Below are 15,007 nucleotides of genomic sequence, written 5' to 3' on the forward strand. Positions count from 1 at the left end.
TCTTGAGTGGTCCTTGAGGCTTGTATGTCACAGAAGCTGGTTTGTCTTTCACGTTTTTGAGACGAAGGATATACTGTATCAGTATGTTACTGGCAATATAAATCATTCACTCTACTACTACTCTACTCTCATTTACTTACTTTCATCATTTATTTATCAAGACAAACTGTACACTCAGTGGCCACAACATTAGGAACAACACATTTTCATGAGACCCTTGTACAGCAGTCTTTCAGAAACTTTAGGTTAGTGATGTGAGGAATTGACCTGGATGTCACTATTTTACACACAAGTGAAAGACTGACCTGGATGTCACAATTTTACACATAACCTAAAGTCATGGTTTGTGACAGACTGCAACATAAATCAAACATGAATGTCTTAAATATGATAGACATTTAACTGCAGGAAGTCCTCAGGTAACGACATACTTGACCTACAACGTTTTGACTTTATACACTGGGTTGATTGTACCTTTTGCCATCCAAAGGAAGAACATTTGATTTTTTTTTTTCTGCCCGTCACCATTCATCAGTAGCATATATAGAGATAGATTTTTGATTTATCACATTTATTTTTAAAAATACACAATTAATAATAATAATAATAATGCTGCGGACATACTTCCTGTGATCATGCTGTGAAAGGTGAAAGAGGACATAAGAGATAAACGAGATCTCATTTTACTCTGCTACTAGGTGGTATGTGGTTGTATGTGTTGTGTTGATGTTTTATGGTTCTACATTTCAATGCAAAAGTCCAATATTGACAATTGAAAGATACTTGCTCTTGCAAGGATGTACTTTATTGTTGATCTAATATCATCACTATATCTGGAAAGTATATTGTCCTGAAGATTTAGTTAGCGTGACAGGCCTAAGTACTTTGCAACCTCTGAATCGCGGGTATTACTATTTCCGTTGTGTGTGTGGGCTCAGGTCATACTATCTCAGTTCACCGTTAATAGTGGTAATAAAACTATTTGCCGTGGAACAGAACTACAGTATATGCCTCAAAGGTTAAACTTAGTGAGCATCTCAAAGATTTATTACAAAGATGATCTTAGCTTTTTCTTTGCCGTTTTCTTGCTTTCCTTTTTGGTTCCCACCACAGAATGGCCCCAAAGACAGAACATGAACCAGAAATGGATCTTATTCTAAAATGACCTGGTGTCTGGCTGATCAGTACAACAAGAACAAAATAATATAATTGCACATAAGGTACATACACAAGTTTAACCAAGCAGATACTAACCTAAATTGTGATGCACTGTTTCTACACAATAAGCAACAACCACTATCATAAACATTGCAATGTCTACAGCTCTCTTGTACGATGTCACATTCTTCATTATGGCTAAGCGAAACCAGACAATTTGACTTAAGTGGGCCCAAACGGGAAGCAGTGTGTCTCCAGTCTGAGCTACGTATAGGAAATCGGAGATTGAGGTATGGATCTTCATAGCTACTTCCACTAATGGACCATGATAATGACCCCCATTTGGTTGCTCGTGCACACATACTATAGCTGTGTTTTACCATAACCATTTCTTCATATTCAGTCAACTGTTTTATGGACTCGTTATGAAACTGTTTTACTTACTGTGTGACATTGGTTTAACAGTTTCTTATACAGTACAGTATATATAGATGCCTTAATTATATTTTGACACCAGGGAGCAGAAGAGCATGGTCCCTGCCTGCCTGGATGTCAGACATTTTTGTTTATTTGAAAAAGATGCAGGCAAGGCAGACTTGTGATTTGCACGTATGCCTCACAATTCTGAGTGTGAATGATTGTTTGTTTTTATGTGCCCTGCTGGCAAGGACAACACTGCAGAAAATGGATGACTGAATGAATGGATCATCAAAGGTCCATCTTTGGTGTTCTGTCAGTATCATCTGTAGGACACTAGAGGGTGGTCATGTTCCATTCAAGCACTTTGGATTACAGTCAGAAAAATGTCCATAACATCATAATGTGTAGTGTTTATGAGGAGGGTGGGGGAACTGGAGCCTATCCCAGCTGACTTTTGGCAAGAGGTGTGAACCCCAAACCAGTCCCCAGTCGATTGCAGGGTACAAACGACCATTCATACTCACATTCAGACCAATGGACTATTTTAGTCTGCAATAATCTAACATGCATGTTTTTGGAATGAGGAAACTGGAGTGCCTGGAGGAAACTCACATATGTGCCACCATGCTTATAATTCATTGCCATTTGACTGTCAGTACAACAACAACAACAGTATCGCAGCAATGTGTTTTCAACTGCTACAACATGCAGTAAATGTGAAATAATTAGCATTTGAAAATAAGTGCTTTTGAATAAAACACATTTTTAACAGATTACAGTACAGCTGTTTTATTATTATTTCTTGGTGTGGGTGTAGAAGGTTTACCGGCATGTTATGTGTTTCTCTAGTTCTGCAAACTTTAATCGTGGGACTTGTCTCCTATAATTGGTTTACGTTCCTCCCTTACCTTCGAGTCGTAAAGATGTTTTGAAGAAACAATTTGATTGGTGGATACAGCTCTGTGTTCTCAGAAGGCCTCAAAATTGCGAGGTCAAGTTCATCCCGCCAAGTTAGTTAGTGCCGTTTAAACGAAACAGTGACACAAGGTGGAAAAGATTGAAAAATGACATCTTTTAGTGGTAGTGTAAAAAGGTCTGATTATAGTGTTCCTCGCATATTCACCGATTGACGGATTCAGATTGTCGCAGATTTTTGGGGGAACATTTGCATTTTTGCTGTTTGAAAAAGTATCGCTTTGGTGCCATCTTGTGTCATCTTGGTGCCAAGGAACTATGTTAATGTGAGTTCAGGAGCTTCATAGACAGAAGTAGTGCTTTGCTGCCTTGCTGTGGTTTTTATGTGAAATTAAAACCTTTTTGGTCAGTGATTCAATTTCTCTCAGATGCTCCCTATTTACAGCAGGGCTCGGTCCTTATCCTCGCACACTATACACCTGCAATGATGCATTCTACAGTTTTTTTTTGGTTTTTTTTGTCTGTCTCAGCAAAAGTGTAGCATGTGTGTCAGCCTGGGAAACTGTGATTGTTTACCTGCAGGCAATCCTTCTCTTGAGGATTCATTTTTAGCCACAGCTGTAAACAGTGGAGCAATGCTGCTTCATCTTCACCTCTTCGTCTGTGGTTTTATAAAAAAAAAATATATATAAAAAATATATATATATATATTAAAAAAAAAAAAAATATATATATATATATATATATATATATATATATATATATATATATATAACGTCATCACTCTAATAGAAATATACCTTGTGGCATTTATCAGCAATTATAAAACCTTTTTATACAACTGGTATCTAAAAAACAAAATGGCAAGTTAAGTCACTCAGAAGTCGAGTCACCACTGTATCAAAATACACATAATTAATAACTTGTGTGTATACACTAACCTTTTCTTGGTGATTCTTAGGGCCTTCTAGGTCACCCCTTTGTATGAATATGAAATATGTTAAGATGAGTGCCAATACGCATGACTTACTGAATCTTACATAATTACATTATATAAGTACAGAGGGCTTCCCTGTCCTCTTTTTGCATGTCTAAGCTATCCTGCTCTGTTAGATTTGTCATCGGGGACAGCGGCAAAGACGAAGTCCTCCTGTGCTCTGCTGCATGCGTCTGCAGGGAGATCGCACATGGTCTCCGGAGGGTTAGGAATTGAGGCGATGGCTGCTCACAGATGTGACCAGTGGGTCTCCCTTGCATTGTATCAGGAGTTCCCAGGTTTATTCAAACAGAGAAGAGTGTTATTTTGTCTTTTTGTAATGTGTAAGAGGCTTTTTACCTATCAGATTATGTAATTAGCTACATTGACTATGTTTGCATGCAGTCCCTTTTTAAAACTCAATGTTGGCAGTATTTGGGTTTTTAAAGCCATGTAAATGCGTACAATAACCCAAATACTGTATGTCCTTATTATCATTTTAAAATTCTGAATATCATACCTGGGTTTCTCCTTTTCTAACTCGAATGCATACTCCGATCGAAATACCGTGATTGCACGGTACACTCTGCGCATGATCAACCGCAAGGAATTTTGGTCTTTACAGTACAGGAAATGCTTGCATGCACGGTGTTTGGCGCGCAACCCGCCGGAAATAGACAATTGGTGATAAACATGGCGAATGATAGCATAAGTTCACCACACTTTTGGAGCGAGGAAGAAGAAAGGAAGGAAGCGGAAGAACAAGCGGACATTACGTATAATTGCCAGAGCTGGGCATCGTACCTCCGTCCCTCGAATTTCCGTCCTGCATATTTAATCGACCCACGTGATCCCAGTCGGTCAGAGTCAGCCAACCCGCGTGGAGAACTCACTTAACCGATACCACGTCACACGCAGGTGCCGCACTCCTGACATGCGGTGCAGTAAGGAAAAAATAAAAAACAAGAGTGTTGTGTACTGTGCGGTCCCACAGACGCAATGACGTGCCCCGTATTATTTTTACTTTACCGATCACCGTGCTGTGCGTGTGTGTGTCAGTTGTTGTTGTTTGATATTTTTTCTTCTTTTGGCGGCGTGCCTGCTCGTGATGCGTGTGATGTTAAAATTATGTTCTCGACGCCAATTGGCTGTCGCATACGAGGGACGGGCCAGGACCACGTGGGTCGATTAAATATGCAGGACAGAAACTGAACTAATATTTACGACCAAAAATTCTAAATGTTAAGGTTTATCATCAATTAGAAAGTTTGAATGTGAGAATATTGTTCTATTTTCTTGCCTCGATAAAGTCATTAAAAATCCTTCTTGAGGATTACAAGTGAATCACCTCAACACTTTTAGTATAATTGATTAAATCATTGAGCAACGTTTAACACAGTTTAACATTTTAACCGCTTTTGCACTCTCATCTTGGTGATGAAAAGTTCACTCTTCATTTTATCTCTATACTGTATCCTCGGCTGGCCCCGACAGCAGCGCTACTGGCAAGTCTTGAAGTTAAATCAAGCAGTAAATATTGTACAGCGATAGGATTTTCTTTTTACAATACAATAATAAAATAAAGGTTTGTTCTTCATATCGATCGTCACAACTGCATCTCATCGTGTTGGTCATACTGCAGAGTGGTTTAAATGCTGAAGATGACAAGCTAAAAATTACATTCTTAATTGCAGTATTTGAAAAACAAAAATGCAATTGGGTTATTTTCCTTGCAATCGGCTGGCAACCAGTTCAGGTTGTACCCTTCCTACCGCCCAAAGCACAACTGGGATAGGCTCCAGCACCCGCGCCACCCTGGTAAGGATAAGCGGTTCAGGTAATGGATGGATATTCAAAGGAAATTCCTAAGGGATAAAGTACAAAGTAAAAATGATGATCATGATGATGTCTGGATTTGTTTTTGCTTTTGCTGAAGTGATTGTCCTGGCAGATATTAGGAAAGCTTAGCCAGCACTTCAGGACACATTAGAACATCTGTCAATCATTGCTGTCAATCTGTCAGACTTCAGAAGTCGCACACACACCCACGCACGCACACAAACACACACTCTGCTGTTGTCACCTCCCCCACCTCAGAGATTCCATCTTACCGGGTTTCCTCAAATCCTGACTAATGCCCTTCAATTAGACTGTGAGAAAGTATAAGTTAAACCTTCAGTTGGACAGCTGGCAGACGCTCACACATGATAGGGCTTTAATCCAGAGTATGTGCTGCACTGGTAATCACCTTCTGCCACGCTTGATGTCCTGGCCCATTACCCCTGCCGAAGCTTTCTTAGGAATGATACAAAGATGATACAGGATAGGCTCAGAGAGTATTAACTGAAGCAGGTGAGGTGCACCATGCGCATGAAAAAAGAAAATGGAAAATTATATCCATACATCCCCATCCATTTTCTGCAGCTCTTGTACTCTTTGATATCATGCTCCTTTTGGTTGTGTGCCCCTTGGCCAAAAAAAAAAGTTTCACAACTAAGTAACTCTGTAATGCATTTTCATTTGTCTTTTTTATGCAGAGGATAAAGAAAATATTGATGTGAGAATTGTTATATTGCTTCTCTACATGTGTTGCTGCATGCACTGTTCATGTTCATATATCCGTTGCGTAAAGGCTTAGAAATACTGCAACATAAATGCTAGTTCTGGTAGCCCGTTTAGGGCGTTTTGCATTGTGTGTTAGCATTAAGCTAATAGACTTTAAGAAGTTATGTGGTTTGAGTAAATACACATTGTATAATTCTTTTGTGGAAGTAGCAATAAACTGCTTGAAGCAAGCATTTAACCTATTTTTAAATAACTGTTGTGAACTCCCACCACACACTGCCACCATTTAGTGCTCGTAACTTAAATTTTTGCTTGCAACTGAAGACAAAAAGTCGCCGGAGCAATGGCTCGTAGCATGAAAAACTTGCACGTTGTCACTCGTAATTCGGGTACCACAATATATCCAACATATACAGAAGAATCGTAATACTGTTTTCTCTCATGTAGCCACATAAATAGACAAATACACACAAATTTAAACAAATATATGAAACAGAGCAAATCATGTTAGAAGTAATTAGCTTTGTACAGAGTGCAATAGTCCAGCATTGGATATATTAAGTTGTGGAGTTGAATGGAATGCATTAGTGTAGTAAGACATTTTGTTTCCCAAACCTTTTATTGAACCAAGGCACATATTTTACATTGTAAGAATCTCACAGCACACCACCAAACAAATGCCAACAAATTTATATTGAAACAATGATGATCTTCAATGTCAATATATTCACAAATGTGCTTTGTGTGAAATCCTTCTGTTATATGAATGACCAGTGGATAAACAGATTATTTTCGGTACCTTCTGCCATCTAGCGGGAGATCATTCACTGGTTCTGCCTAATGCCTATACATTGCTGGGATGGATACATAAAGATACATTGTTGTTGTAAATAATGTTTTTCAGATCAATTAAGTGAAATCGGATTATTTCCCATGGCATTCCTAATGGTCTCTCATGGCACAGTAGCTGGGAACACTGCTGAAAGCAACTTTTCATGCCAATGCATGACATGAGCAACAATATCAAATTTTGTTGCATTTTTTGACTGCCCATCTTCCATCATGACGCCGTGGGTGCTCTTTGCATCAGGCCCACTCTTGCTGTTGTAAAACTGATTCAAAGAGCCAGTGCCTATTTTTAGAGATAATGCTGCTGTTGTGCTGAAGGATGACTACTCGTGACAGTGCTCCCTCTGTGGTCAGAGTGCCTTCTAAATGCCCTGTCAATTAAAGCGGTCCTTCTCTCTTCGCTTGTCGCTTTGCCGCTTGCACAGAAAAAAGAAGTGGGGGGGGGGGGCGCTCTTCGGAGCTGAACCTCTTCTTGCATCCCGGACACGTTCTCCAGTGGCCTCATTACGGTAGAGCATCATTGATTTGTCAAAGCGTCGTCGTACCAAACAGAGGCTTTTCTCATATTGGTAATAAGAGGTTTGCTGTACACTGCATGAACTGGGCTTTGAAAACAAAAACAAAAAGAGTAATGAATGATTGACTAGACGAGATTTCTTTAAACAGGTAAACATAGCTAGCATCCCACAGATGTCTTAAAACTGGTGTATTTATTCTACCTACACCTATAGAAATGGTTTTATGTTTTGTTTTTTTTGTTAAGTCCACCTACATGGTGATGCTGCATGACCTCGCAGCGGTCAAAGGGGACTGATGAATGTGTAGGTGTGTCATTATGGATGTATGAAATTTCTTATTTTAACCTCAACTTACATTTAAGCATTAATAAAGATTCAGCTTTTGACGGAGAAAAATGCTTGGCGGAAGTGAACTGCTCTTACTCTAAAACTGCCTGGTAAGAAGATATTTTGGCAGACACGACAAGCATATTTGAGTCACAAATGTATTGTATTGTTCTATTTCTCCATGCAAAATCTCTTTGCAAAAAATGAAACACTTCTGTGGTTCTGTCTATATTATACTACCCCCACACATTAGAAGGAGCGGCACAGTGTTCGTTCAGTTGAATAAAAAAAAAAAAATGTGGCAAAATCTGCCTAATTCTTCAGAGTCTATTTAATTATCTCATTATTTAATGTTTTATAAAGTGCAATATTATGGAGTGATAATTTTCTTATTGAAAAAAAACACTACAAAAATGTTGGTTGTTTTTTTGGGGGGGAAGGCTGGAACAGATTAACGAATTGTTACTTCATGTCAGTGGAGAAAGATTATTTACGATACAAGTGTTTTGACATACAAGCATTATCAAGGAACAAACTACTCTTATCTCAGGGCAACACTATATTCAGTTAGATTTTAGTTTTTGCAGTGTATCTTGTAGGTTGTCTTTTAGGTCTTTTTTTCTCCAGAATGATGCATTTGGGTACAATAGATACAAGAATGTGTAGCTGTAGTTGTGATCAAAGGAATGTGTGTGTGTGTGTGTGCATGGGTGTACATACAGTACATCATACAGCCCTTTCCCTTCTCTTCCTCCTCCGCACTGTGAATAAAACTAAGGCCCTATTGGTGCTCTGCATTCGCTCACGTGATTGCCTGTGAGGGATTTTAGCAGATCAGTAGATTTTCGGATAACCACCAAGCACTTGTAAGAAACAGTAAGAAAATAAAGTACAGCTACAAACAGACTGTTTTATTGATCTCAAACTGAGATTTGTTTAGTATCATTTTCTAATCCCCAAAAAATTAAAATGGCTGCTTGATAGCATTTGCTGTTTTTGTTCAGTTGTTGCTCGCTTGCACCAATATGAAATGAGTTGTGCAATAGCCTTGTGGGAATTCTGAGTCACCTGAAGCACGTGTGGCTAATTAGCAACTTAACACATGCACTCTAAGCGATTATGTAAAGTTCAGAATAGGATGTTTTGAATATTCTCGTGTCAAGCCATTAATTCATTCCATGTTTCCCGCAGCACTCCAAAGCATGTTTATTACTCAATGTGAAATAATTTCCCTGTAGTGGTGTTGTAAAAATATATTTTATTAAAGTGTGCGTAACACTTTCTGGATTATAAAAGTGGAAACATTCATTTTATATGGGAAGGGGGTCTGAGAAAGTTTTATTATTAGTGCGTCACTGGCATTCACTCGCCGGACTTCTCTGGAGGCATCAAGGGTACAAGTCGATGATGGTGATGGTGTAGTGGTACACTCGCCTGACTAGTGTGCGGGCAATTGTCATCACTGTGTATGTTCTCAGCATGATTTTTTCCCACTTTATTATTATTAGTTTATGGGTGACTGTGTGACAGTCAAACAGGCGAGGTTGAAAAAAAAATATGTGACCGCCTCCGGTTTTAATTTCATGGAGCCAGATATGTCGTCGTTTTGTTGTCCCAACGTATCTGGGCCATCCGCGCATGCAGGGCAGCCATATAGTTAATTCAGTAATGTTCAATGTAATAGGAGCACTGTAAATTGCGACACAGTTTGGTCATTTCCTTTGTCCAAACAGCTACAGGTACATGAATATGATCAGATTAAATGTGATGAAAACAAGTAAACACTGAGCACAACGCTGACCCAACAAATGAATCTTTAATATTAGCTATAGTAAATTAGCTATTGCTAACTTCGGCACATTTGCACAGGTATTACACCAGTGTTCATTAATGTGCAATGTCCCCTTCAAATAAACAATAAAAATGAAAATGAAAATATAACTGGCTACATTTGATATGATTGAAATTTCATTGGTTACATACTATAGTGTAAGAATGGTCACTAAATATTAGACCGCGGATTCACACCCAAAATCCGTCTTTGCTATTTGTTTACCGTTTAACCAACAAGTCCTTACTCAACCAAATGGATTACTATTTATACTTTTGCCCAAAAACCACATCATGGTTAAAAAAATGACAAATATTATTTGATTACAATGGTAAATAGATTCATTCTGCAATGTTACAATACAATTACCATCTTCTATTCTGACGTCTATATCGTCGTTGTTTACAAACCATAACATATCACGTTCGACTGGTTCCACTGGTCGTGCACTCATCTTTATAAGAAGATAAGAAGGCCTTTATTGATCCCACAGTGGGGAAATTTTCAGAGTTACAGCAGCAAAGATATAGGTTACACAGATCACTGCCGTTACTTATCAGAGCTCCGGGCGATCGACGGCGTCCGCCATTAGCCTACCTACGGCTCGAGAAAATTCCACGACATCCTCCGCGGTCTCGCGCCACCCTCACGTGTATATTCTGACGCATTCAATTGGCTAAGAGACGGACAATTGGATTAAAAAAAGACACCGACGTATCCGCTCTGCCAGCTTTAAAGGTAGAATGATGCAACAGCGCTCTCGGCTCTAGTGGTAGACACGCAGTTATGCGCTCCTGTCCTTAATGGGTTGGAGGTGGAAACAAAGAACTCAAGTACAAAATGTCATTGTATATGCTTAAAACATGATAAAAGATCTCTACAGAGGGTTATCTATGAGGTTTCAGTGATTCTGAGGAGAACACAACTTCCCCCTGTGACATATTAATAGGTAAGCAAAATACTAAAACCTAAAATACTGTACATTATCTGTTTGTTGACGTAATTATGGTTTGGTATTGCAGTTGTTGCTCCAGGCCCTAGGTCATGCTCACATAAACATTTCTATGACTGTGATTTGTTCGCGGAGATTATATAACAATGGTTTATTGGCTTGAGCATATTTGCATCTCTGTCCTTTTGCATATTTTCATTGCAGTCAATAGCTCCTGGTGCATCTTTCAATTACAAAACCCTTCTGTGTGTAATGTCTTTCATTATCAATGAATATTAAAATAGGATGAGGGGAGGGGGGGGTAGTGATTGCGTCTGTTGGTGGGAGTCAGGCGGTCCAACAAAATGCCCAACGGAACCAGTAAATGAAAAATAGCTTTTCTGTCATTTAAGTGATGGATTGCTTGCCTATCACATGATGTATTCTTGTATTGATTAGTCTATCCTCCATTGCGCTGCTGCTCAATAAATGTGCAGATTTTCAGATGCACATGAATAAAGGTTCAACAAAGGATGTATAGGGATTAGAAATGACCAAGTCAATCATCACTTTGGTTCAGTATATTGTATATTTAGTATATCTAGAACCATAACTAGAACACCATTTTATTCAAGCCACACTGCATGATTGAAGTGAAACTGTTCCAATTTGTATTTTAGTTTATTTTTTGCTCTTGTTACAAATGGGATATACAATATACGTCACGACATCATAAAGACAACTCTTGACATGTATCGTGCCAATGTGAGTACAACATAAACGCACAGATCATAAATCCACTGTAAATCTAAACTACAGCGAAAGCATGGACGATTAAATATGGTCTCAATATACTACATTAGAGGCATGTCCACCATGAAGAAAATTAACATTATTGTCAATGGCGGGCCAGTGGAATGATGTGAGATTACTCTCATTTGAATCAATGGGCTAAGATTTATCCCAGGCCAAATAAATGATATGTAAAGTTTTAACGGGGAGTTTTCAGTGTTAAAACTGCTAGCGAGATTCCAATGTAGCCTTTCTTCACTAATCCCTCCCCCCCTTGAGTCTCAGACCAAAGCTCTGCTGACTATCGTGTGTATCGACGTGCACTTTACGTGCACATTAGCCACGGCTAGTACTGTACGTCGGTAGCGTTACTTATTCGTAATGGAGTGTTACTATCACCGTCAATGTTATCGGTTTAAAGTTTTATTCATCGGAATGTACAAACAATTTAAAGTCAAAGCGTTGATAAATGTAATTGTTGGTTCTGCGTTACTTCTGAATGCTCTCCGCTGCCTAAGTTCCTTCGACCTCTGAAAGGCAACTGTTTTATTTGGATATTCCCCCAAGTTTCAGTAAAGCTCTTTGAAGCCTCGATGTGAAGCTGTGGGGGTGTACCAGTTATGTGAGTGTAACCCCGAGTGGCAAATGATTGACACCTCGTATGTCACACCTTCTGTATCTGATTGGTTGTTTTCCATCAGGTGTGGTGGTTTCATAAAAATGTATTTCGAGGTACAAGATGGGGTCATATCATTTTATTAATGTACTGGTCTCAGGTCATACTGACAGTTTTAACAAATATGACAACAAGTTTTGTTTGTTTTTTTTGTAAATTTTAAACATTCACTCTACATCATGTAATGAAATATATTGGTTAAAGGCATTCAATCAGCATTGGGCCCTGGCATCTGCAGAGTAAATCCATCCTAATATAGACATTCTAAGTGGGTCTTTCTTAGATTACAATCCATGCCACCCCTGTATCTGTGCAGCCTTTTGCTCTTGTCCGTGGCCTTTTCTCCCCACAACTCTCATTAAATCTCCTCCATGCGACGACTCGTGGGGCCCTGGAGCTGAGCGGAATGGAACGTGGCATCACATTTCCACTACTGCTGTGTGCGCGCCAAGCTATGATTCTTAACAGCCTTGGGAGGGAATGCTTTTGTTGACCATAATGTGATGTTGCCTGTTGATACAATCCCTCATTCAATATGATGTATGGCACCCCCCTTATTACTTGAAGGTAAGCGTAACGGAACATTCCTCTCTGGAGTGTGGCTTTTCTGCGCTCTGCATACTATGTTTCGGAATTCCGAAATCCAAATCCGATTTCAATTGAATTAAAGCCTTCGTACCGGCTTCTATTGAAGGCCAGGCGACATAAAAAAAGGTCATAGTTCCAAGAATAGAGCTGTCAGTTAGCAACAGTCTGTCTGCCAGATTCCATTGATAGGTGGCCTCTATAAGTGCTTCACTCGCCACATCTGCTCCTGATGGCATCTTGTTTAATTATCTGCTTGCCACACTAGCTGCTCCACTCAGATAAGCTTGAGTATTAGATTACTGGGAGCGCGCAGCTCATCCACTCGTCATGTCAATCTGTAGCCTCTGTTGCATCGAGCACAATTATGGCGTTTACTTTCAAAGTGTAGCGATTGTCATATTTTAACAATTTAACGGGGCAAGAACACTCCTATTGTTCTTCAGATCAATTTGTCCTCGCCGTTAATAGCAAAGTTCTGGATCAGTTGAGCTTTTTTCCCAACATTTTATTTACCCTCACAATGGGTTTGCGAAGGCTGTTTAACCTTTCTTTTTGTTTGGATTGCAAATACATTTCTACATAGGTAATAATGGCAATTCAAACTTTCATCATCCTTGAAGCTGAAAATACAATAAATTTACAGGATCTAGCCCTGTTCTGAGTAGTGAACCACAAATAGGCAGGGGTTCACTATACAGTACAAAAAATGTCTGAAGTCCCCAGAAATTTGACATCATTTGAAACACACAGATGGGAAAAGTACTGACATTCTGAACTTGAGTAAAAGTACAATTAATTGTATGAAAAATGACTTTGGTAAAAGAAAAAGTACTCATTTAAATATTTACTCAGGTAAAAGTAAAAAAAAAGCACAAGCTCTGAAATGTACTTAGTGAGTAAAAGTAAAAAGTATTTCTACCGGATATTTTCTCCTCATGTCACATAATTTGAAGGCTTTTAAAGTTGAACGGTTCTCACACACCATACACCTCTTGAAATCACATTTTTATTAATGAACTGCTTTTTCATTCAAACAGTGTAAAACTAACTTCATAGATAACCAGGGCCAAGCTAACGAAAAGGTAATCATTTAGCTTAACCTCAATATGTTTTCTGGGCGTCAGCTAGACGCTGACTCGCTGGCGCTGGCTTGCTCTGAGTCAAGCCCATATTGTTGACAGATACTGTTGATAAAATGGAACGGATAACAGTAAAAAGTGTTCTAAAAAATAAATACTCTGTGATTTACAAAGTCCTGGAAAAAACTACTCAAGTACAGTAATGGAATAGGGGATGCTTGATCATTCAAAAGGAAGCATGTTGATGCCTGATTCCGTTTCTTACATAGGGACAGTCGTGTCTGCAAGCTAGCCTTAGCACACGCAACTTATGGTTTGCGTTTGATTTAACGTAACAGCGATGTCATGTTGGGTTACGCTAAAACTTTATATATTGTAGCGTCTACTATGGATTACGGAGGCATTAGTCTCTGAAATCACGTTAATTAACAATGAAAACACAGCTGCTGTATTGATGCCGAGCTGCACACATGGTTGCTCAATCGATCGCTCTACTCGTGAACACTGATGCATTCAAGAACTCAGAAATGGGAGCACTCATTGTCAGGGAGCCAGTTCATTACAATATACTGTTACAGTGCTATAAAAAAAAAAAACATGTTCCTCACAATTTTAAGGATTTTTTTTTTCAGGTGCAAAACTCATTTAGATTTTGTAGAGCAATGTCTTACTTTTAAATTATGAATACTACTAAGCAAAGCAAAACATTTGACATAAATAAAGGTTCCATCAAAACAAAAATAAAAACAAATTCAAATGTTTATTTGTTTTGTTTAAAACGGTGCTTATTCCTAATTTTACTCATGTGATTTCACTATCTTCTGCATTTAAAAAATGTTGATGCCTAAAAAGAGTGAAATATATTTACAAGAATTTATTTTTATATTTATAGATAGTACTATGAAACTTAGTATTCCTAGTGCAACTATATATATATATATATATATATATATATATATATATATATATATATATATATATATATATATATATTAGTAATTTTTGGTTACATTTTAAAATGCATTAAACACTTAAAGCTAAAAATATTAATGCCACAGAATTGCTTTCAATTTAAGTTGTATCATCATTTGTAAACATGCCAGGCCTGCTGGTATGAGCTGCAAAGTTTAATAAAATGTGAATGTATCATCATCTTAACTGGCTTTATTTGTAATTTGCACATACCTGAAGGAATTCAGGCTAGGCTAATTATGGTTATATAAGAGCAGCTGCTTGCTGAAGCGATATTTTGCAATTTACACATGATCCGATTAGTTGATTAATAGTGACTACTATTGGTGACTTGTAGATGAGCAAAATAGTATTTTGTGGCAGCCCTAACAGCCCTCCTCTTTGATTTTTTTTTTTTTTTTTTTTTTAAG

General features: G+C 38.3%; 1 protein-coding gene across 5 annotated transcripts in view; it reads left to right on the forward strand.

The window, feature by feature from the left end:
- kcnab2a (potassium voltage-gated channel subfamily A regulatory beta subunit 2a) overlaps positions 1-15,007 on the forward strand; it is an 82,964-nt gene that overhangs the window by 31,994 nt on the left and 35,963 nt on the right. The gene's annotated exons all lie outside the window — the stretch shown is intronic.

This window comes from Filicampus tigris, chromosome 9 (assembly GCF_054856515.1).
Source record: "Filicampus tigris isolate MCC_2025a chromosome 9, RoL_Ftig_1.0, whole genome shotgun sequence".
NCBI lineage: Eukaryota > Metazoa > Chordata > Actinopteri > Syngnathiformes > Syngnathidae > Filicampus > Filicampus tigris.